This window comes from Odocoileus virginianus, chromosome X, assembly GCF_023699985.2.
Source record: "Odocoileus virginianus isolate 20LAN1187 ecotype Illinois chromosome X, Ovbor_1.2, whole genome shotgun sequence".
Taxonomy (NCBI): domain Eukaryota; kingdom Metazoa; phylum Chordata; class Mammalia; order Artiodactyla; family Cervidae; genus Odocoileus; species Odocoileus virginianus.
The window spans coordinates 25,560,370-25,583,381 of NC_069708.1; the positions used below are offsets into that span (position 1 = coordinate 25,560,370).

General features: G+C 40.3%; 1 protein-coding gene and 2 pseudogenes across 7 annotated transcripts in view; 2 read left to right on the forward strand and 1 right to left on the reverse strand.

Annotated features, from left to right (window-relative positions):
* OPHN1 (oligophrenin 1) overlaps window positions 1–23,012 on the reverse strand; it is a 623,734-nt gene that overhangs the window by 587,828 nt on the left and 12,894 nt on the right. The gene's annotated exons all lie outside the window — the stretch shown is intronic.
* Window positions 229–1,069, forward strand: LOC139033164 (large ribosomal subunit protein uL30 pseudogene; annotated as a pseudogene).
* LOC110126732 (large ribosomal subunit protein eL8 pseudogene) lies at window positions 1,427–2,332 on the forward strand (annotated as a pseudogene).

Below are 23,012 nucleotides of genomic sequence, written 5' to 3' on the forward strand. Positions count from 1 at the left end.
GTTCGATACATGGGACAGAGTGCTTGGGGCTGGTGCACTGGGATGACCCAGAGGGATGGGATGGGGAGGGAGGTGGGAGGGGATCCAGGATGGGGAACACATATACACCTGTGGCTGATTCATGTATGGCAAAACCACTACAATATTGTAAAGTAATTAGCCTCCAATTAAAATGAATAAATTTATTTTTTTAAAAAGCTACATGCGTCCTCTTTCCCAGCTGGAACCATGGAGGGTGCAGAAGAGAAGAAAAAGAAGGTTCCTGCTGTGCCATAAACCCTTAAGAAAAAGCGGAAGAATTTCGCAGAGCTTAAGATCAAGCGCCTGAGAAAGAAGTTTGCCCAAAAGATGCTTCGAAAGGCAAGGAGGAAGCTTATTTATGAAAAAGCTAAGCATTACCACAAGGAATACAGGCAGATGTACAGAACTGAAATTCGAATGGCTAGGATGGCACGAAAAGCTGGCAACTTCTATGTACCCGCGGAACCCAAATTGGCATTTGTCATCAGGATCAGAGGTATCAACGGTGTGAGCCCAAAGGTTCGAAAGGTGCTGCAGCTCCTTCTCCTCCGGCAGATCTTCAATGGCACCTTTGTGAAGCTCAACAAGGCATCAATTAACATGCTGAGAATTGTGGAGCCATACATTGCATGGGGGTACCCAAATCTGAAGTCTGTAAATGAATTGATTTACAAGCGTGGTTATGGCAAAATCAACAAAAAGTGAATTGCCCTGACAGACAATGCATTGATTGCTCGATCTCTTGGGAAATACGGAATCATCTGCATGGAGGATCTGATTCATGAGATCTATACTGTTGGAAAACGTTTCAAAGAAGCAAGCAACTTCCTGTGGCCCTTTAAATTTTCTTCTCCACGAGGTGGAATGAAGAAAAAGACCACCCATTTTGTAGAAGGTGGAGATGCTGGCAACAGGGAAGACCAGATCAACAGGCTTATTAGAAGGATGAACTAAGGTATCTACCAGGATTATTTTTGTAATCTGGTCCGTTAATAAACAATTGAAACAAATTGAAAAAAAAATAAAAAAAAAATAAAAAAAATAAAAAGCTACATGCACCCCTTATTTATTGCAGCATTATTTACAATAGCCAAGATATGGAAGCAACCCAAGTGCCAATCAACAGACAAATGGATAAAGAAGATATCTTTATCCATACATACATACACACATGCTACAGTCCATGGGGTTGTGAAGAGTCGGACATGACTGAATGACTGAACAACATACATACATAAATACATATGGTGGAGCATTACTCAGTCATAAATATGAATGAAATTTTGCTATTTGCAACAACATGGATGGTCCAGAGGGTATTATACTAAGTGGAATAAGTCAAGCAGACAAGGACAAACACCACATGATTTCACTTACAGTTGAAATCTCAAAAACAAAACTAGCTCTCTACGCCAGCCTTTCAAGATGCCGAAGGGAAAGAAGGCCAAGGGGAAGAAGGTGGCCCCGGCCCCGGCCGTGGTGAAGAAGCAGGAGGCCAAGAAGGTGGTCAACCCCCTGTTCGAGAAGAGGCCCAAGAATTTTGGCATTGGACAGGACATCCAACCCAAGAGGGACCTCACCCGCTTTGTCAAATGGCCCCGCTACATCCGGCTGCAGCGGCAAAGGGCTATTCTCTATAAGCGGCTGAAAGTGCCTCCTGCAATTAATCAATTCACCCAGGCCTTGGACCGACAAACAGCTACTCAACTGCTTAAACTGGCCCACAAGTACAGACCAGAGACAAAGCAGGAGAAGAAGCAGAGGCTGCTGGCCCGCGCTGAGAAGAAAGCCGCCGGCAAAGGCAACGTCCCCACCAAGAGGCCACCTGTCCTTAGAGCAGGGGTCAACACTGTCACCACCCTGGTGGAGAACAAGAAAGCTCAGCTGGTGGTGATCGCTCACGATGTGGATCCCATCGAGCTCGTGGTCTTCCTGCCTGCCCTGTGCCGCAAGATGGGGGTTCCCTACTGCATCATCAAGGGTAAGGCCCGGCTGGGGCGCCTGGTCCACAGGAAGACATGTACCACCGTAGCCTTCACACAAGTCAACTCGGAGGACAAGAGTGCCCTGGCTAAGCTGGTGGAAGCCATCAGAACCAATTACAACGACAGATACGATGAGATCCGCCATCACTGGGGAGGCAATGTCCTGGGGCCGAAGTCAGTGGCTCGCATCGCCAAGCTGGAAAAGGCTAAGGCCAAAGAACTGGCCACCAAGCTGGGCTGAGTGTACACTATTGAGTTTTCTGTACATAAAAGTAATAAAAAGGCTGCTTCAGCTGGTATCAAGCAAAAAAAAAAAAAAAAAGAAATCTCAAAAACAAAACTAATGAACAAACATAATAAAACAACACAAAAGATTAATAGATACATGGAGCAAACTGGCAGTTGACAGAAGAGAGTGGGGTGGGTAGGATGAGTGAAATAGGTGAGGGAAATTAAGAAGCAGAAAGTTTCACTTATAAAATAAATCACAGAGAAGTAATTATTGTTTTGCATAGGGAATATGGTCAATAGTATTGTGATAACTTTTTATGGTGACAGATGGCAACTAGACTTATTATGCTGATCATTTTGTAATGTGTAAAAAATATTGAATAATTGTGCTGTATATCTGAAAGTAATATAATATTGTAAGTCAATTATTCTTCAATTTTAAAAAAGAAAGGGAATTCTGATACATGCTACAACACAAATAAACCTTAAGGACATTGTGCTAAGTGAAATAAGCCAGTCACAAAAAGACAAATAGTGTGAGTTCATAATATGGAGTACCTAGAAGAGTCAAATTCACAGAGACAGAAAGCAGAATGATGGTTACCAGGAGCTGAGGCAAAGGGGAATGGGAATTCTTATTTAATAGGATAGACTTTCAGGTTTGAAAGATGAAATTAATTTGGAGATGGATGGTGGTCATGGTTGCACAATATGAATTTATTTAAAACCACTGAATTGAACACTTAAAATGGTTATACTGGTAAATTTTATGTTATGTATATTTTACCATAATTAAAAATAATATTAAATTATTCATCAGACTCTATTAAACATATCTCCTTCCTGACCTTGTAAGGCATACTGACAATCAGAAGGAGCTTCTATGAACAGAGAAGAATTTGTCTAAAACAGTACATGAGAAAGATAGTAAGCCCATCTCAGCTGTGTACTTGGGACCTGAAAGGGAAAGAAAACAACTAAGCAATGAAGGCTGGCTTTTCATATAGAAGTATTTAATTTTTTGTCTAGTATTAACCCTAAAAGCATTTCTTCATTTATACAAGTTCCAGGAGCATTCTGAAGGTAGTCCAGATATCAGATCAGAAATCAAAATGCCTGGTTTCCATTCCCTCCTTGGCCAAGGCTCCCTACAATCATAAAGAGCTGTTGCAATGACTCAACATCAGACAGGAAGCAAAGGGAGAGGAAAGACAAACAGGCCAAACAGTCTGCCATTAAATGTGAAACTATTCCTCTCTAACTTAAGCCTGGTGCCCTCGTTTATGTATTTCTTCTAGGGCTTCTAAATTACTTCTGCAACAACTGGAGCATAGTGATAAGTTCAAACAGAGGCCAGTTTTCTAGAGACAGAGGATGTCTGCATATTGAAAGAGAGGATTTCTACACACAGCCCCATTAGTGTACATTAGCCTTCCTCCTATGACTTTCTCTATCAGAATAAGCAACTTTAAGTAAATCAATGTGAAGTCCCTGGGGAATGTAATCAGGTTCAAAGATTCAGGCTGTAGGAGGAGATACACTCTCTATAACCCCCCACACACACCATTGTTAGTTTTTCTTCCAAGCCAACACCATCTGTCTATACAAATCTATGCCATGACCACCCATCCTTTTCCACAGCCCCGCCCAAGACCCTTTGTTCAACCTCAGCTCTGATGAAACAGACAAAAAGAGTTGTCCCTATTTGTTGTGATTTCAACTGCAAAATCCTATATAAAACATTTGAATTGCCATATGCACTCTGTCTGCATTTTTAACCCACTCTCCTAATTTAGGTAAAAGCAAATCACCAACTGGAAAGGGGAAGGAAGTCTTTATACCGCAAAATATGCTTTGAGCAAGAGGAAAGACAGGCTGGAAACGGAAGGATTTGTGTTAAGAAACCAGGGCAGGAAACCAGGTCCCATATGGACAAGGCCACAGTCTCTGTGTGTTAATTCCTGGATAAGCCATTTAACTGTCCTGTGTCTCAATTCATCTGCTGTAAAATAAGGTCTCACTATTCAATTCAAATAAAACATTTAGAGAGTACTAAGGATTAGGCACTTTGACCAGACCTACCAAGTGTTCTCTTTCTCAGTCAAAGCAAAGGTATTATATAACATCACACTCAAGGGCACTACAAATAACAATGTTAATCTTACTCAAATGGTTATTATAGAAAAAGAGACCAAGACCAGGCATACCTATACTTTCTTTGTGAATGAAGTTGCTTTTATAAGCCAGCCTAGAAGGTTTTCTGATCAGTCCCTACTTTACTGTCACTAAAGTAACTGCAGAGCTATTTATGACTCACATTTTTTGCTCTTCTCTTTGTAAAACATGTTTTTGAATTCTGGAGAAATGACCTATATCCAAACTCCAACCAAGTTGCTAATTAAATTAAAGTTTATTTATGCCACAAATAAAACCATAAATGTTTTTTAACTGTATAACACAGAGAACTATACTCAATATTTTGCAATAACATATAAGGAAAAAGACTCTGAAAAGGAATATGTGTGTGTGTGTGTGTGTGTGTGTGTGTGTGTGTGTGTACAAAACTGAGTTGCTGTGTTTTTCACCCGAAACTAACATGATATTGTAAATCAACTACACTTCAATAAAAAATGTTTTTTAAGAAAATTCTTAGCTAACAGAGACTAACATTTATTAAAGGCATGCTACTTTTAAATGTTGTTTTATTAATACACTCAATGACCCAATGTTGGTATTACTGTCTCCATTTACAGTTGAGGAAACTGAGACTTTAAGAGGTTGGTAGCTTGCCAAATGTCACCCAACTAGTCCATGGCAGATATGGAATACAAACATAGGTCTGTGTTCCTTCAGTGACAATACTCCCACAGGAGCAACCACTGTGCTAAGCCTCACCATGCTGCCTTACGATGAGCTAGCTCTCTTTCCTAGATAGAGAATATGCTGAAATACCTAAACTCAGTAACATAACTTCAACCAAAACTGTATCTTTGACCACTTAGTCCCAAATGTCATTTATGTTAGATTGAAAAAAAAGAAGTTAATTATAAATCCCTGGGGCCCAAAAGTTATATTTTCCCTAACAAACTAGTTTCTAGTGCTCCCAAAGGACAGAAATTAACGATGAAAAACACCACAAAGGCAACAATCTAATTCCTTCTCTAGCTCTTGCCTATGTTGGTTGGTTTTGATGCCTGGAAAACAAAGTAATCCCACTCCAGTGGACTCCATGAACTCCCAGACCCCCACCCCAATACTATAGCTCTTATTCTCTCTGCCCTATTTATGTAAGAGAATAAAATATAGGTTAGTCTAATCAACCAGGTTTTAGATGCCCAATTGGTCCATTTTAGTAAAGTACCACCAATAACATGAAATTGCATCCAGCAACTGTCACATTTTAAAAATTCCTTTTAAATCATATCAGAATAATCACAGCAAAATACCATAATCATACCAATCACAAGGGATAATAAATACCATGGAAACTGAGAGGTACTCCTGTTCAGAGCATTTCATTTCTTTAGACCTCAGTGAAATATTATCTGACCAGTGGAGAAAGTCTGACTAGGCAACATGCCCTAGTCACAAAACATGACTTTTGTGGTTCCTGTCCTGTCACCTTCACTACTTGGTATATTACATCATTGTTAACTATAAAGGGAAATGCTGGTCTAGCCCCTTTAATGAACCAGCAATTTCCAAATTTGTCAGAGAGAGAAGGAGATTCCTGTCATCTAATTTATCTCTTATGATAAATAATACATCATAAATCACAGGTTTCCCTTCCAGCAGAGCCATACATTATTTATATATTATTTAGTTGTACCATATACTGGGCTTCCCTTGTGGCTCAGCTGGTAAAGAATCTATCTGCCTGCAATGCAGGAGACCTGGGTTCGATCCCTGGGTGGGGAAGATCCTCTGGAGAAGGGAAAGGCTACCCACTCTAGTATTCTGGCCTGGAGAATGCCATGGAGTATATAGTTCATGGGGTCACAAAGAGTCAGACACTGACTGAGTGCTTTCACTTTCACTTTCATATACCTTGGGCTTCCCTGGTGGCTCAGATGGTAAAAAATCTGCCTGCAATGTGGGAAACCTGGGCTCAGTCCGCAGGTCTGGAAGTTCTCCTGAAGAAGGGAATGGCTACTCACTCCAGTATTCTTGCCTGTAGAATTCCATGGACACAGGAACCTGGCGGGCTACAGTTAATGGAGTCATAAATGGTCAAACACGACTGAGCTAGTAACACATACATACACCATGTATCTTAGGGCTTAATATTTAATAGACCAGTTTAAAATTCAAAATCAATAAATGTATACAAGCTATTCAGGGCCTTTGTAAAAAATCCAATGACTGTCTATAATGGGAAAGAAATAGGGGATCATGACGAAATAACAACAATCAAAAAAGAGCAAACTGTTTCTACACTAGAGAAGTAGTATGTTTCTGATTGGCCACTGGGGAAAACAGAACCCCTGGATGATAGCTTATTGATACCAGAGCTGAGATTGTGTGGCCCTGGGGTAGGTACTAGGAATGCATCACTGATAATGGAGATTTTGCCCATTCAAACAGGAAAACACCTAGTAATATCATATGGATTCTAAAAATCTTCATTATTTACGAGGAAGTAGGCTATTTCCAAAACCACTTCCTTGCATATATCTCTTCACATACTCAGCTCAAGATGGAGAACAATAAGAAGGTCCAGGAAACACTCAACAAACTCAATGTCCTGCCCTATACAACAATAGCCAATAAATTCACAGCTTAATTTAGTCTTTGAGAACTATAATGGCCCTCAATTCTGCCATTCTAGAGGAAAAGCAGCTGTAGACAATATGTAAACAAGTGAGTATGGCTACGTGCTGATAAAATGTTATTACAAAAATAGACATTATTTACAGAAACAGGTAGTGAGCAGAATTGGTTCACGGGCCCTAGTATGCTGACCCCTGCTTTAGTGCAAATTAAGCAAGGAGACCTCTTTGAGAAATCAAGTTACTCTTTGTTTTTCCCTCGCCCTTGTGCCCAGAACTCCTGAGAAGGAACAAAGAGCAAAGGTGCAAGGCTAGAAAGTTCCTCAATCAGTTATTCTCAAAGTTAGAGGCTATAAAATACTTCAAAGTAAACAAGGCCTGTGAGTATCCATTCTACTTAATTGTATTTGTCACCATTAGAAAATTAAAACCTTCTCTGGTCCAATGGACAGATCAAAGTTACCTTCTCTGGTGTGCCAATGGGAGGACACATAGATTTTATTAAATATCATGTTAGTAATTCCGACCTGATGCAGAAATTCAGACAACATCCCATAAGAAACATCAAAGCTACAGCTTGCCAGCAGCCTTCAGAACACCTAGAAATTCCTAGAGGGCCACACTTTGAGAAAGTGAGTCCCGAAGGGGGCTACTAACTCCTTGAGGGTGAGACCACTACCAGAAGAAAAGAATTCTCTCTGGAGAGACTTGCCAAGCAAGTGCCTCCTTGCAATGTTTCAATCAGCCAGACCTGCTGGACTTATTAGACTTGATAAAACAAAACAATAGCAATAATAATGGTAATTATTGGTAATAATGCCAGATATGGGCTTCTCTGGTGGCTCAGCTTGTAAAGAATCCGCCTGCAATGTGGGAGACCTGGGTTCGATCCCTGGGTTGGGAAGATCTCCTGGAGAAGGGAGGCTACTCACTCCAGTATTCTGGCCTGGAGAATTCCATGGACTGTATAGTCCATGTGTTCGCAAAGAGGCGGACACGATTGAGTGACTTTCACTCAATGCCAGATATGGACTAGGGCAAAATTGCCTGCTGTCAAAGAAATCTATACAATGGGCTCTGACTAAGAAATATGCCAATTATCCCCATACTGCCAGGGAAGCAGAAGCTGATTAAAGGCACAGGGTTAAAAGAAAGGCAAAAGGATCGGTCCTAAATAGCACCAAAGCACACCAATATTTTTGAGCTCCTTTGAAAGGGGGCTAACATGTGGCATGCGAGGGTCCAGTAGAATTTAAATCACAATTTGGAGGTTGGCAGGTGACACATCAGAGTAAGGACAGGTAACCAGACATAAAAACAAGGAACATTAAGTCAAGGTCTCTGAAAGGGAGGGAGAAGGAAATGGCAGCTGGCAACAGGTGACACTGAGGGTTTTACAGAGAATGAGTTACATAGGAGATGGTGTTAGGAGGAAAGGTTCAAGGAACAGCAGAAGGCTGGATGCAAAGCCAAGTCAGAGCTGAGACAGACATCGGGAAGAATCAGATTGTTAGGGGAAACATACTGACTAAAACCGCCCACCCTGGCACCATAGTAACCATCTATATGAGTTATTTAATGACAAGAGTTCCTGGTAAGGAACACAGAACTAACAAGGCACCACCAAATGGAAGAATTTGGGAAAGGTCGAGAAGAGACGCCATATGTCCTACCACCTCCCAGAATCCTCCTCGCTGGGATCCATCTTGTCTGAACAATGTGTGCACCACCAAGAAGGATCCATAAATCAAAATGATTGGCCAGAAACTAATCCCATCATCATAAAACCCAAGACTGTGAGCCTTGTGGCAAAGCAGTTCTCCTGGGATTCCTTACCCTGCTGCTCTCCACCCAGGTGCCCCTTTCCAATAAAGTCTCCTGCTTTGTCAGCCCATGTGTCACCTTGAACAAATCATTTCTGAATGTTAGACAAGAGCCCACTCTTATTTTCCTCATACATAAAAGGCTAATATAGAGAGGTGGTCCAGAGAATTTTTGGATACTGTTTTAGGGCCTAATCCAGTGATAGCATATTGAGTAGCCTATCAGCAAAATCTCTGCCAGACCTGAGAATGAGCATTCCCAGCATCATGGGATGAAATGGTCATGAAATGCACTACCCAAACCATGATCAAATTTATGACCATGAATAAGCCCTGCCAATTGGAAACTAGCACTTGCCACCTACCTCTACAAAGATTAGACCATGCCCACTGCAGCTTCGGACCTGCAACACTCCCTGAAAGAAGTTCAGGGTGGAGATCAGAAATGAGGCACTCTGTGCTCTGGGAAATACTGGCAGAACAGGCCTTAAGATAGTTAGATATTTTCAGGAGATTTGATGAGTCCCAATTCTTGCATCTTCTCATACCTAGAGAAACACTAACATTGTTAATGGTGACATCTGCTTTGGCTACTAAGGACAATTGAAGTAAAAATGGAGTAGTTATGGTTCAGACGTCCAAGGAAATAACTAGGTGACATTATGGGTATAATTCAGACAAGCTCTTTACAGGAACTTGAGTTTTCTGAGTTGTGTCCGCCTTGCGGATCCCACCAGATATCCCTGGATATTCTCAAACCATGTCTGCTGGCAGCCAGTAACTGCAACCTTACTTTTTCAAGGTTTCTTCTTGTATTACATTTCTGGACAAGGAAATTGCTTTAGATCATACATTGACAAAAAGAAGAGACATGTATGATGACCAATAGCACCTGTTATCTGTATGTCAATACTACCTTAAACGTTAAAACCTACTTAGATAAAACTAAACAACTGGCTACCTGGCTATAAGTCCCCCCAAAATGCCAGGTCCAGACTGGGTTTCAGGCTTATTCTTCTGAAAAGAAATGAGATTTATTTTGTCTATTAAAATTCTAGTTGTTGCTCCTCCGACTACTTCTAATTGGGTCTGTTACAACAAAATGGCACACCAAGGGATTGAGGTTTTAATCATACAAGACACACATCCAGGACTTGGAACTCGAATACTTCCAATTCAGTGTCTATTCTCCAAACTGAAGGCAGCACTATGCCCCCATTTTGACAGGAAGCTTTCAGAGCCAAAGTTGTCCAGTTCCCCGAATTAAAACTGAGCAAGACTCTGGGGCTCTGGACTACAAATCCTTTCTGTGTCCCCAGTTTTTTTTTGTAGGATATAGGCTTCATTCAACCTCCTGACCTTCCCTGAGTTCCAAAGGGCAGATTCAAACCACTGCTGGTCAGTGAAGGAAGGGGATACAGGAACAGGGGAGGAGCAGTAAAGTGGTGGTACAGCCTTGGGGCAAGGTCCTGGTTCCTATTCAAGGAATATCCATAGCAATACCTTTGATTTCATTGCAGAACTGGAGTCCCCACCCAAGTGGAGTATGGTAACCAGGCTGAGTACAAGATTCCTGGAGTACTACCCTGCTACCTCACCACCAACCAATCAGAACAAAGTCACATATCCTGCATCCCTCACTCCAAATTTTGTCTTCCTTTTCTAGGCCTGGTGATGACTGTCCTGTTAGGCCTCCTGTTTGGCCCCTGTTTCATCTCTGACAGGGTCCAATAGTTTCAGACTAAATTGCTGTTACTACGAGGGTAAATACTGGTTTCAGGCACAGAACACCTTGATTTAGATCAGGTAGAGGGAGACTTCTGCTCTACTAGGCAGAACTACAACCACTCTTAGCTGAAAGTAGTTACAGATGAAAGAAACCTCCACCCCAATTCCCAAGAAGTATCCTGAGTATGAAGTCTCTCAAGGGTAAGTTGTTACTGGAACACACTGACTAAAACCGCCCACCCTGACCAGGTACCACAGTAACCATTTGTGTGAGTTATTTCATGGCAAGAGGTCCTGGTAAGGAACACAGAACTAACAAGGCACCACCAAATGGAAGAATTCAGGAAAGGTCAAAAGGAGATGCCATGTGTCCTACTACCTCCCAGAATCCCCCTCGCTGGCATCGATATTGGCTGAGTGAGCCATGTGCCACCAGAAAGGACCCTGAGTCAGAATGATTGGCCAGAGACAACCGGGAAACTAATCCCATCACCACAAAATCTGAGACTGTCATCAAGACAGTACGGTACTGGCACAAAGACAGAAATATAGATCAATGGAACAGAATAGAAAGCCCAGAGATAAATCCACGAACCTATAGTCACCTTATCTTCGACAAAGGAGGCAAGGATATACAATGGAAAAAAGACAATCTCTTTAACAAGTGGTGCTGGGAAAACTGGTCAACCACCTGTAAAAGAATGAAACTAGAACACTTTCTAACACCATACACAAAAATAAACTCAAAATGGGTTAAAGATCTAAATGTAAGACCAGAAACTATAAAACTCCTAGAGGAGAACATAGGCAAAACACTCTCCAACATAAATCACAGCAGGATCCTCTATGACCCACATCCCAGAATTTTAGAAACAAAAGCAAAAATAAACAAATGGGACCTAATGAAACTTAAAAGCTTTTGCACAACAAAGGAAACTATAAGCAAGGTGAAAAGACAGCCCTCAGATTGGGAGAAAATAATAGCAAATGAAGCAACAGACAAAGGATTAATCTCAAAAATATACAAGCAACTCCTCCAGCTCAACTCCAGAAAAATAAATGACCCAATCAAAAATGGGCCAAAGAACTAAACAGACATTTCTCCAAGGAAGACACACAGATGGCAAAAAAACACATGAAAAGATGCTCAACATCACTCATTATCAGAGAAATGCAAATCAAAACCACAATGAGGTACCATTATACGCCAGTCAGGATGGCTGCTATCCAAAAGTCTACAAGCAATAAATGCTGGAGAGGGTGTGGAGAAAAGGGAACCCTCTTACACTGTTGGTGGGAATGCAAATTAGTATAGCCACTATGGAAAACAGTGTGGAGATTTCTTAAAAAGCTGGAAATAGAACTGCCATATGACCCAGCAATCCCACTTCTGGGCATACACACCGAGGAAACCAGAGCTGAAAGAGACACGTGCACCCCAATGTTCATCACAGCACTGTTTATCATAGCCAGGACATGGAAGCAACCTAGATGCCCATCAGCAGACGAATGGATGAGGAAGCTGTGGTACATATACACCATGTAATATTACTCAGCCGTTAAAAAGAATTCATTTGACTCAGTTCTAATGAGATGGATGAAACTGGAGCCCATTATACAGAGTGAAGTAAGCCAGAAAGATAAAGACCATTACAGTATACTAACACATATATATGGAATTTAGAAAGATGGTAACGATAACCCTATATGCAAAACAGAAAAAGAGACTCAGATGTATAGAACAGACTTGTGGACTCTGTGGGAGAAGGCGAGCGTGGGATGTTTCAAGAGAACAGCATCGAAACATGTATATTATCTACGGTGAAACAGATCACCAGCCCAGGTTGGATGCATGAGACAAGTGCTCGGGCCTGGTGCACTGGGAAGACCCAGAGGGATCGGGTGGAGAGGGAGGTGGGAGGGGGGACCGGGATGGGGAATACATGTAAATCCATGGCTAATTCATTTCAATGTATGACAAAAACCACTGCAATGTTGTAAAGTAATTAGCCTCCAACTAATAAAAATAAATGGAAAAAAATAAAAACCTGAGACTGTGACCCACATGACAGAGTAGTCTCCAGGATTTCCTTAACCTACTACTCTCTGCCAGGGCACCCCTTCCCAATAAAGTCTCCTGCTTTGTCAGCACATGTGCATCCCCAGACAATTCATTGCCAAGTGTTAGACAAGAATGCACTCTCAAGCCCTGGAAGGGGTCTCTGTTCCTGCAACAAGGTAACTATTACAGGAATGCACCATACAGGAAAGGCCAGAGACACAAATTTCCCATACACATCCTGTAAGGTATAAGTACTGACCCCTTTCTACAGAGCACACATCAGAGCATAGTAGAAAATTTGCATCCCTTAGGAGCCAGAATATCTGGGTTTTGATCTTATTTGCCACACACTGCTGAGTAGCTCTAAACAAATCACTTAACTACCCTGAATTTCAATTTCCTTATCTATAAAACTGTGAAACCATTATCTTCCCTTTGTTAATTTATCTATATAAAAAGAACATTAACAGTACCCTGCCTGATTGGTTCACAGGGTTGTTGTAGAGATCAAACTGTTTGGTGAACTGAAAAATATTAAGAAAGATGTTATATACTTTTATTATTTTTATGAAATGTCATTAATTATTGTAACAGTTCAAACAAATAACTTCACATAAGAATTAAGCTGGTTTTAAACAAGATGTATATTAGCCCCAAAATCCAATATTCACAGATAACTTTGGCTAAAAAAATGTCTGTACCACCTATGAAACTTTCAGAATCAAAAACCAAACAGCCTATTAAATATGTCCCTATTTTTCTTCCTTGTTAACTAATTTACAATTTTAGGTTTATATTCCATCCTAAAGATGTAATCAAAAAAGCCTAGAATCACTCTCTCCCTCATCCAGTATGAAGCTTCCCTAATTTCTTTTAACCACCTCCACTAACTTCAGAGAATTCTCCTTTAAAGGCCTCTACTTTGTTCTAGACAGTCTTCTCGGCAGGAACCTTCACAGAATAGCCCAAGTTTGATGATGCCAGAAACTACCACAAGCTCTGGTCTATTGGTCCTGTTCACTACCATTCACCTACTGCTGTTCTCCAGCTTCCAAGCCTATCCTAATGGCCTTCCTGTAGAGGTGTGTACTAATGGCTGCTCCCATTTCTCTACAGAAGGCCTTATGTCTCGTCTTCATAACTCTACTTTCTGAACCACATGTTCCTCTGAACAGCACTTATATTCTCTTTCATTATTAAAGGAAATAAAATAAAAATGGAACAGTGCAAATATTCAGAAAATCTTAGTTCTACTACTGACTAGCAGCATGAAGTTCTTAAACTCTGTAAGCCTTAGTTTCCTCATCTATAAAACAGAGGTAACACTTTTCTTCCCAGATTAAGTTAAATGTATATTGAAGTAGCTTCTACATTATAAAGTGCTCTGCAAATATTAGCTTATGCCCATATCTCTATCTATTGCCCACATCCAGGTAATTGGTAGACCTGAGTGAGATCAGGTTCATGGATCTAGGCCTTGCTGTTGCCCAGTACAAACATGACCAATCCTAAATCTCAACTCAATTTGTATAAGAGTTGCTTCTTCCTCATTTGTAATTGGATTCTCTAAATTCCACATATCTAGGGGTAAATGTTCTATCTTTTATCTTCTATTTCATCAAATTCCTACTAAGCAAGGGCGAACCAGAAAAAGTACATCAGTGACTTCAGATTTCCTGAGCTTCCCCTACTCCATTCCTGCAGGTCTGTGAAATGCTTGGCTGCCTTCAGATCAACACTGGAGGTGCATTCTTGGCAAGAAGCAGTGAAGAGGAAATAATTATTTTCTTTCACAAGTTGAAATTGATTCTGAAAAAAAAAATCACAGCCTCGGCAAAAAGGAGGTTGGTGAAGGGTAGAGACTGTTTTCGAAAGGCACAGTGACACTGTACAGAACCCAAGAGTGGAACTGATAATTGGGTTCCCATACTGACTTTGTGATTAACTGTCTCAGTGACCTTAGACAAGGAACATCCCCTCCTAGGTTTGTTTCCTCATCTGAAATATGGAAGAGTTAAACGAAATGTTCTCTTTTTTTTTACATGCAAGAAATGTTCACTGTTAATTTTTTTTCCATTTATTTTTATTAGTTGGAGGATAATTACAATATTGTAGTGGTTTTTGCCATACATTGACATGAATCAGCCATGGATTTACATATGTTCTCCATCCCGATCCCCCCTCCCGCCTCCCTCTCCATCCCATCCCTCTGGGACTTCCCAGCGCACCAGCCCTGAGCACTTGTCTCATGCATCCAACCTGGGATCGTGATCTGTTTCACCCTTGATAGTATACTTGTTTCAGTGCTGCTCTCTCAGAACATCCCACCCTCACCTTCTCCCACAGACTCTAAAATTCTGTTCTGTACATCTGTGTCTCTTTTTCTGTTTTGCATATAGGGTTATCATTACCATCTTTTAAAATTCCATATATATGCATTAGTATACTATATTGGTCCTTATCTTTCTGGCCTACTTCACTCTGTATAATGGGCTTCAGTTTCATCCATCTCATTAGAACTGATTCAAATGAATTCTTTTTAATGGCTGAGTAATATTGGATTAATCTCAAAAATATACAAGCAACTCAATTACAAAACAAGCACCTCAATTTCAGAAAAATAAATGACCCAATCAAAAAATGGGCCAAAGAACTAAACAGACATTTCTCCAAAGAAGACATACAGATGGCTAACAAACACATGAAAAGATGCTCAACATCACTCATTGTCAGAGAAATGCAAATCAGAACCACAATGAGGAACCATTACATGCCAGTCAGGATGGCTGCTATCCAAAAGTCTACAAGCAATAAATGCTGGAGAGGGTGTGGAGAAAAGGGAACCCTCTTACACTGTTGGTGGGAATGCAAACTAGTACAGCCGCTATGGAGAACAGTGTGGAGATTCCTTAAAAAAACTGGAAATAGAACTGCCATATGACCCAGCAATCCCACTTCTGGGCATACACACCGAGGAAACCAGATCTGAAAGAGACACGTGTACCCCAATGTTCATCACAGCCCTGTTTATAATAGCCAGGACATGGAAGCAACCTAGATGCCCATCAGCAGACGAATGGTTAAGGAAGCTGTGGTACATATACACTACGAAATGTTCTCTTAATTCCCTTAGAATTCTATGAGTCCATTTCCAGCAAGATACTGCCCATTAATCAGAAAGAAAACGGAACAGTTACACAACATCTGCTTTTCACAAAGGAAATGCAAACAAAATGCCAAGAAACCCCAGATTTCCCTCCCCTTTCATTCTGCTGATTCAGCCATATACTCCCTGACTGAGTTGTTACCCAACTGCTTTCCCATTTAGTACCACAACAGAACAATCACTTCCACAAACCCTGGAACACTGGGCTTAGAATCTAGAAGACAAATCATTCCAGATAAACCAAATATGAAAAGATATCAATATTTCCAATGTTAAGAGCAAGAGAAATTCAGCATAGTGATAATGGTGGCAGAGACATTCTCTTAAGAACTCTCTTTTAAGTTTTTTGTTTTTTGTTTTCCTGCTCTAAGCAAAAGTTGTAAGGGGCAGCTATAAAATACCTCAATGGCTTGTTATCCACCCTCCTCCCCCCACCTAATGAATTCAGGATGGATGAGTTCAGGATTAGTCTCCAGCTGTCAACTGCCACATGCATAATACATATTTTTTCAATCACAGGGAAAGGCTCTTTCCACAACAGCCTGACTCTGGAAAGAGTTGGAAGCTGAAATGTGGCTCTCCTGCTTCTGGGAAGTCCTTAATGAAAACCTTTTGCAAAGAACTGCCTTGAAATTCCTAATATGGTACTATAGGGCTGGACCTACTGCTTGCCTCTCATGAGAAATTCCATGCAGCCTAGGGATAAAAATAACGTGGGGGGAGGACTTTGTCACCCTTTAGTAACGCCACACACTTCCCAATATACACTATGTTCTACATGAAGAGCAGCTGCATTTGCTGTAAAAAGCCAACAGATGAACAGAGAAGATGAGAGGCCTCTGGAACTGCCCAACCAGCTGGTATAGGCTCTTGGAGCAGGAAATAAAGGGGACAGGTGGCACACCACCAAGATGTAATATACTGCCATTCTTATGGCACAAAAAGAAAACATAACCAGGCCCTAATTAAATTGGGGCTAGATTGCTCAACAGGGACACCACCTGATCACAGCCATGATAATGGAGGGGGAAAAAATGAAAGGAAACTTTCCACTAGCACAGTTCTTCACTGCCAACTGGGTCACTTCAAATAAAAGCACCCCCAGCCCCAATAAAGAACATCCAGAGTTTTAATGCAATGTATTCCCATTTGAATGCAGAGTTCCAAAGAATAGCCAAGAGAGATAAGAAAGCCTTCCTCAGCGATCACTGCAAAGAAATAGAGGAAAACAACAGAATGGGAAAGATAGAGATCTCTTCAAGAAAATTAGAGATACCAAGGGAACATTTCATGCAAAAATGGGCTCAATAAAGGACAGAAATGGTACGGACCTAGCAGAAGCAGATGATATTAAGAATAGGTGGCTTTTGCACAACAAAGGAAACTATAAGCAAGGTGAAAAGACAGCCCTCAGATTGGGAGAAAATAATAGCAAATGAAGCAACAGACAAAGGATTAATCTCAAAAATATACAAGCAACTCCTGCAGCTCAATTCCAGAAAAATAATGACCCAATCAAAAAATGGGCCAAAGAAATAAACAGACATTTCTCCAAAGAAGACATACAGATGGCTAACAAACACATGAAAAGATGCTCAACATCACTCATTATCAGAGAAATGCAAATCAGAACCACAACGAGGAACCATTACATGCCAGTCAGGATGTCTGCTATCCAAAAGTCTACAAGCAATAAATGCTGGAGAGGGTATGGAGAAAAGGGAACCCTCTTACACTGTTGGTGGGAATGCAAACTAGTACAGCCGCTATGGAGAACAGTGTGGAGATTCCTTAAAAAAACTGGAAATAGAACTGCCATATGACCCAGCAATCCCACTTCTGGGCATACACACCAAGGAAACCAGATCTGAAAGAGACACGTGCACCCCAATGTTCATCGCAACACTGTTTATAATAGCCAGGACATGGAAGCAACCTAGATACCTATCAGCAGACGAATGGATAAGGAAGCTGTGGTACATATACACCATGGAATATTACTCAGCCATTAAAAAGAATTCATTTGAATCAGTTCTAATGAGATGGATGAAACTGGAGCCCATTATACTGAGTGAAGTAAGCCAGAAAGATAAAGAACATTACAGCATACTAACACATATATATGGAATTTAGAAAGATGGTAATGATAACCCTATATGCAAAACAGAAAAAGAGACACAGATGTACAGAACAGACTTTTGGACTCTGTGGGAGAAGGCGAGGGTGGGATGTTTTGAGAGAATAGCATCAAAACATGTATATTATCTATGGTGAAACAGATCACCAGCCCAGGTTGGATGCATGAGACAAGTGCTTGGGCCTGGTGCACTGGGAAGACCCAGAGGGATCGGGTGGAGAGGGAGGTGGGAGGGGGGACCAGGATGGGGATTACATGTAACTCCATGGCTGATTCATGTCAATGTATGACAAAACCCACTACAATATTGTAAAGTAATTAGCCTCCAACTAATAAAAATAAATGAAAAGAACTGCAAATAGATGATTATATTCTTATTAAAAAAAAAAAAGAATAGGTGGCAAGAATACACAGTAGAACTGTACGAAAAAGATCTTCACAACCCAGATAATCACAATGGTGTGATCACTCACCTATAGCCAGACATCCTGGAATGTGAAGTCAAGTGGGCCTTGGAAAAAATCACTACAATCAATACTAGTGGATGTGATGGAATTCCAGGTGAGCTATTTCAAACCCCTGAAAGATGATGCTGTGAAAGTGCTGCACTCAATATGTCAGCAAATTTGGAAAACTCAGCAGTGGCCACAGGACTGGAAAAGGTCAGTTTTCATTCCAATCCCTAAGAAAGGCAATGCCAAAGAATGCTCAAACTACTGCACAATCGCACTCATCTCACACGCTAGTAAAGTAATGCTCAAAATTCTCCAAGCCAGGCTTCAGCAATACATGAACCGAGAACTTCCAGATGTTCAAGCTGGTTTTAGAAAAGGGAGAGGAACCAGAGATCAAATTGCCAATATCTGCTGGATGATAGAAAAAGCAAGAGAGTTCCAGAAAAACATCTATTTCTGCTTTATTGACTACGCCAAAGTCCTTGACTGTGTGGATCACAATAAACTGGAAAATTCTGAAGGAGATGGGAATACCAGACCACCTGATCTGCCTCTTGAGAAACCTGTATGCAGGTCACGAAGCAACAGTTAGAACTGGACATGGAACAACAGACTGGTTCCAAATAGAAAAGGAGTACATCAAGGCTATATATTGTCACCCTGCTTATTTAACTTATATGCAGAGTACATCATGAGAAACGCTGGGCTGAAAGAAGCACAAGCTGGAATCAAGATGGCCAGGAGAAATATCAATAACCTCAGACATGCAGATGACACCAACCTTATGGCAGAGAGTGAAGAGGAACTAAAAAGCCTCTTGATGAAAGTGAAAGAGGAGAGTGAAAAAGTTGGCTTAAAGCTCAACATTCAGAAAACTATGATCATGGCATCTGGTCCCATCACCTCATGGGAAATAGATGGGGAGACAGTGGAAACAGTGTCAGACTTCATTCTTTTTGGCTCCAAAATCACTGCAGATGGTGACTGCAGCCATGAAGTTAAAAGACGCTTACTCTTTGGAAGGAAAGTTATGACCAACCTAGATAGCATATTAAAAAGCAGAGACATTACTTTGCCAAAAAGGTCCATTTGGTCAAGGCTCTGGTTTTTCCAGTGGTCATGCATGGATGTGAGAGTTGGACTGTGAAGAAAACTGAGTGCTGAAAAATTGATGCTTTTGAACTATGGTGTTGGAGAAGACTCTTGAGAGTCCCTTGGACTGCAAGGAGATCCAACCAGTCCATCCTGAAGGAGATCAGTCCTGGGTGTTCACTGGAAGGACTGATGCTGAAGCTGAAACTCCAATACTTTGGCCACCTCATGCGAAGAGTTGACTCGTTGGAAAAGACTGTGATGCTGAGAGGGACTGGGGGCAGGAGGAGAAGGGGATGACAGAGGATAAGATGGCTGGATCACATCACTGACTTGATGGACATGGGTTTGAGTAAACTCTGGGAGTTTGTGATGGACAGGGAGGCCTGGCGTGCTGCGATTCATGGGGTCGCACAGAGTTGGACACGACTGAGCAACTGAACTGAACCTACTTTAGAGTACAGTACAGTAAGAGCCTTGGAATGGGAAACCAGAAAACCTGATTCTGGTCCCAATTCATACTCTAGCTCTAGATCCCTGGCAGTTCTCTCTTTGCTTCCTTTCTCTAGATATAAACTCAACAGAATGGTTGTGAGGCTTTCTAAGCAACTTCCCAGGTCTTTTGTTCTATAAAGAAGAGCCAAAGGAAGATGTAGGTACATAAGCCAAGGACCTCTGTTTCTCCAAGCAGTCTTTAAAAAAAAAATGGCTTTGAGATATGACTCACATACCATAAAATTCATGTATTACAGTGTACAATTAAGTGGTTTTTAGTATACTCGCAGAGTTGTGCAACTATCATCACAATCTAATTTTAGAAAAATTTCACAATCCCCAAAAGAAATCCTTTATCCATTAGTAGTCAAAATAATCCTAACCCTCTCTCTCAGCCCGAGACAACCAGTCACTTAACATACATAGTTCATTTAATGTTTTTAGCATAATAAGGTAGTGGACTTTTAAAAATATCTGCATCTGTTGATATGATGATGTTTTCCCCTTATTCCAGTTATTTTGTATGATATAAATATTACACTATTATACCCACAGATTTTCAGATATTAAACTAACTTTGCATTCCTAGAATAAATTTAACTTGCTTATGATGTATAATTCTTTTTATATGTTGCTGGATTTGGTTTGGCTAGTATTTTGTTGAGAGTTTTTGCATCTATATTCTTTTGAATATTTTTTTAATTTATTTATTTTTGACTGAGCTGGGTCTTCACTGCTGCATTCGAGTTTTCTCTAATGGTGGTGAGCAGGGGTTACTCTTCGTTGTGGTGGGTGGGCTTCTCACTGCTATGGCTCCTCTTGTTGTAGAGCACTGGCTCCAGGGCACAAGGGCTCTAGTAGCTGTGGCACACAGTCTCAGTAATTGCAGCTGGTAGGCCCTAGAGTGCAGGCTCGGTAGTTGTGCCTGGGCCCAGTTGCCCCATGGCATGTGGAATCCTCCTGGACCAAGGACTCAATCCATGTCTCCTGCACCAGCAGCTGGACTCTCAATCACTGGACCACCAGGGAAGTCTGCTGATATATTCTTAAGGGAATTAGGTCAATAGTTTATTTGTGATGTCTTTAGTTTTTGGTATCCTGATTAGAGTGGCCTCAAAGAATGTGTTAAGAAACTGCTAACTTTTGGAAGTTTGAGAAGAATGGGGTATTAATTTTCCTTTAAATGGTTGGAAAAATTCATCAGTGAAGCCATCTAAGCCTGGGCTTTTCTTTGTGGGTAGTATTTTGATTACTGATTCAAAATACTACCCACTAATTTTTACAGTTGTTATAGTCTATACAGACTTTCCACTTATTGTGGAGTCAATTTTGGTGGTTTGGGTCCTCCTAGAAATTTGCCCATTCTATCTAAATTATATAATTTATTAGCATACCGCTATTTATACTATTCCCATTTTTTCTTTTTTATTTTTATTTTTTTAGTTTGGTAATAGTGTCTCCTTCATTTATGCTTTTAATATTTTGAGTCTTTTCTCTCTTGTCAGTCTAGTTAATGGTTTCTCAGTGTTGTTGTTTTTAAAAACCAAGTATTGATTTTTAAATTTTTTGGTTTTAAATAGAGAAAAGAGATCTTCCTAATCTTTATTTCATTTAGTTCTGCTGTAATTTTATCATTTCTTTCCTTCTACTTGCTTTCATATTTTTTTTCTCTAGTTTCTTAATGGTCAGGTTATTGAATTATGATCTTTTTTCTTTCCTAATATAGTTGTTTAAAGCTATAAAAGTTTCCCCGAAGCATTGCTTAGCTGCATTCCATCAGTTTTGGCACATTGAATTTTCGTTTTTTATTCATTCCAAAATATTTTCTAATTTCCCTTGTGATAGCCTCCTTGACCGACTGGTTACTCAGGAGTGTGATATTTAATTTGCACATATTTATGAACTGCATAAATGTTCTTCTGTTATTGATTTCTAATTTCATCCCACTGTGGCTACAGAACATAATTTGTATAAAGAAATATATTCAGGCAAGTTTTATGGCCTATCAGATGGTCTGTGTTGGAAAATACTTCATGTGCTCTTAAGAAAAATGTGTATTCTGCTGCTGTACAAATATTCTACAGATGTCTATAGAAGATCTACTTTGTTTATAGTGTTGTTCAATTCCTCTATTTACTCATTGAGCTCTGTCTAGTAGTTCTATCCATTACTGAAAGTACAGTATTGAAGTCTCCAACTATTACTGTTAGACTATCTACTTCTCCCTTCACTTCTGTCCACTTTTGCTACATGAATTTTGGGGCACTATTGTTAGGTACATATGTTTATAAGTGATACCCTCCTGATATATTTATGGTTTTACCATTATAAAATGTCTTGTCTGTATATCATGAAAATTTTGTCTTAAAATATATTTTGTCTGATGTTTATATAGTTATTCTAATTCTCTTTGGTTACTGTTTCCCTGGTACATTTTTCCATCCTTTTTCTTTCCCCCTATTTGTATCTTTGAACACAAAATGTGTATCTTAAAAGACAGCATGTATTTCAATCAATTAATCCATTTTTGATCAGTTTATCCAATTTGCCAATCTGTACCTTTCTACTAAAAGTGTGTATTTCATTTACATTTTATCTTCCTGATAAGATTTATGTCTACCATTTAGTTTGTCTTCTATATGTCATCTTTTTTCCTCTACTTTCCCATTATTAACTTTGTGTTAAATATTGTCTACTGTACTATTTTGATTCTCATTACTACTTTCACTGTATTTTTTTATTTTCTTAGTGGCTAACTTCAGAATTAAAATTACAATATTGTTTAATTAATTTTAACTTAACTTAGAAAACATACAGAAATGTTACATAAGTAAGTGTTAGTCGCTCATTCGTGTCTGACTCTGCAACCCCATGGACTGTAGTTCCCCAGGATCCTCTCTCCATGGAATTCTCCAGGCAATGATACTGGAGTGGGTTACCATTCCCTTTTCCAGGTGATCTTCCCCACCCAGAGATTGAACTGGGATCTCCCCGATTGCGAGTAGATTCTTTACCATCTGAGCTACAGGGAGGAACCCAACAGAAATG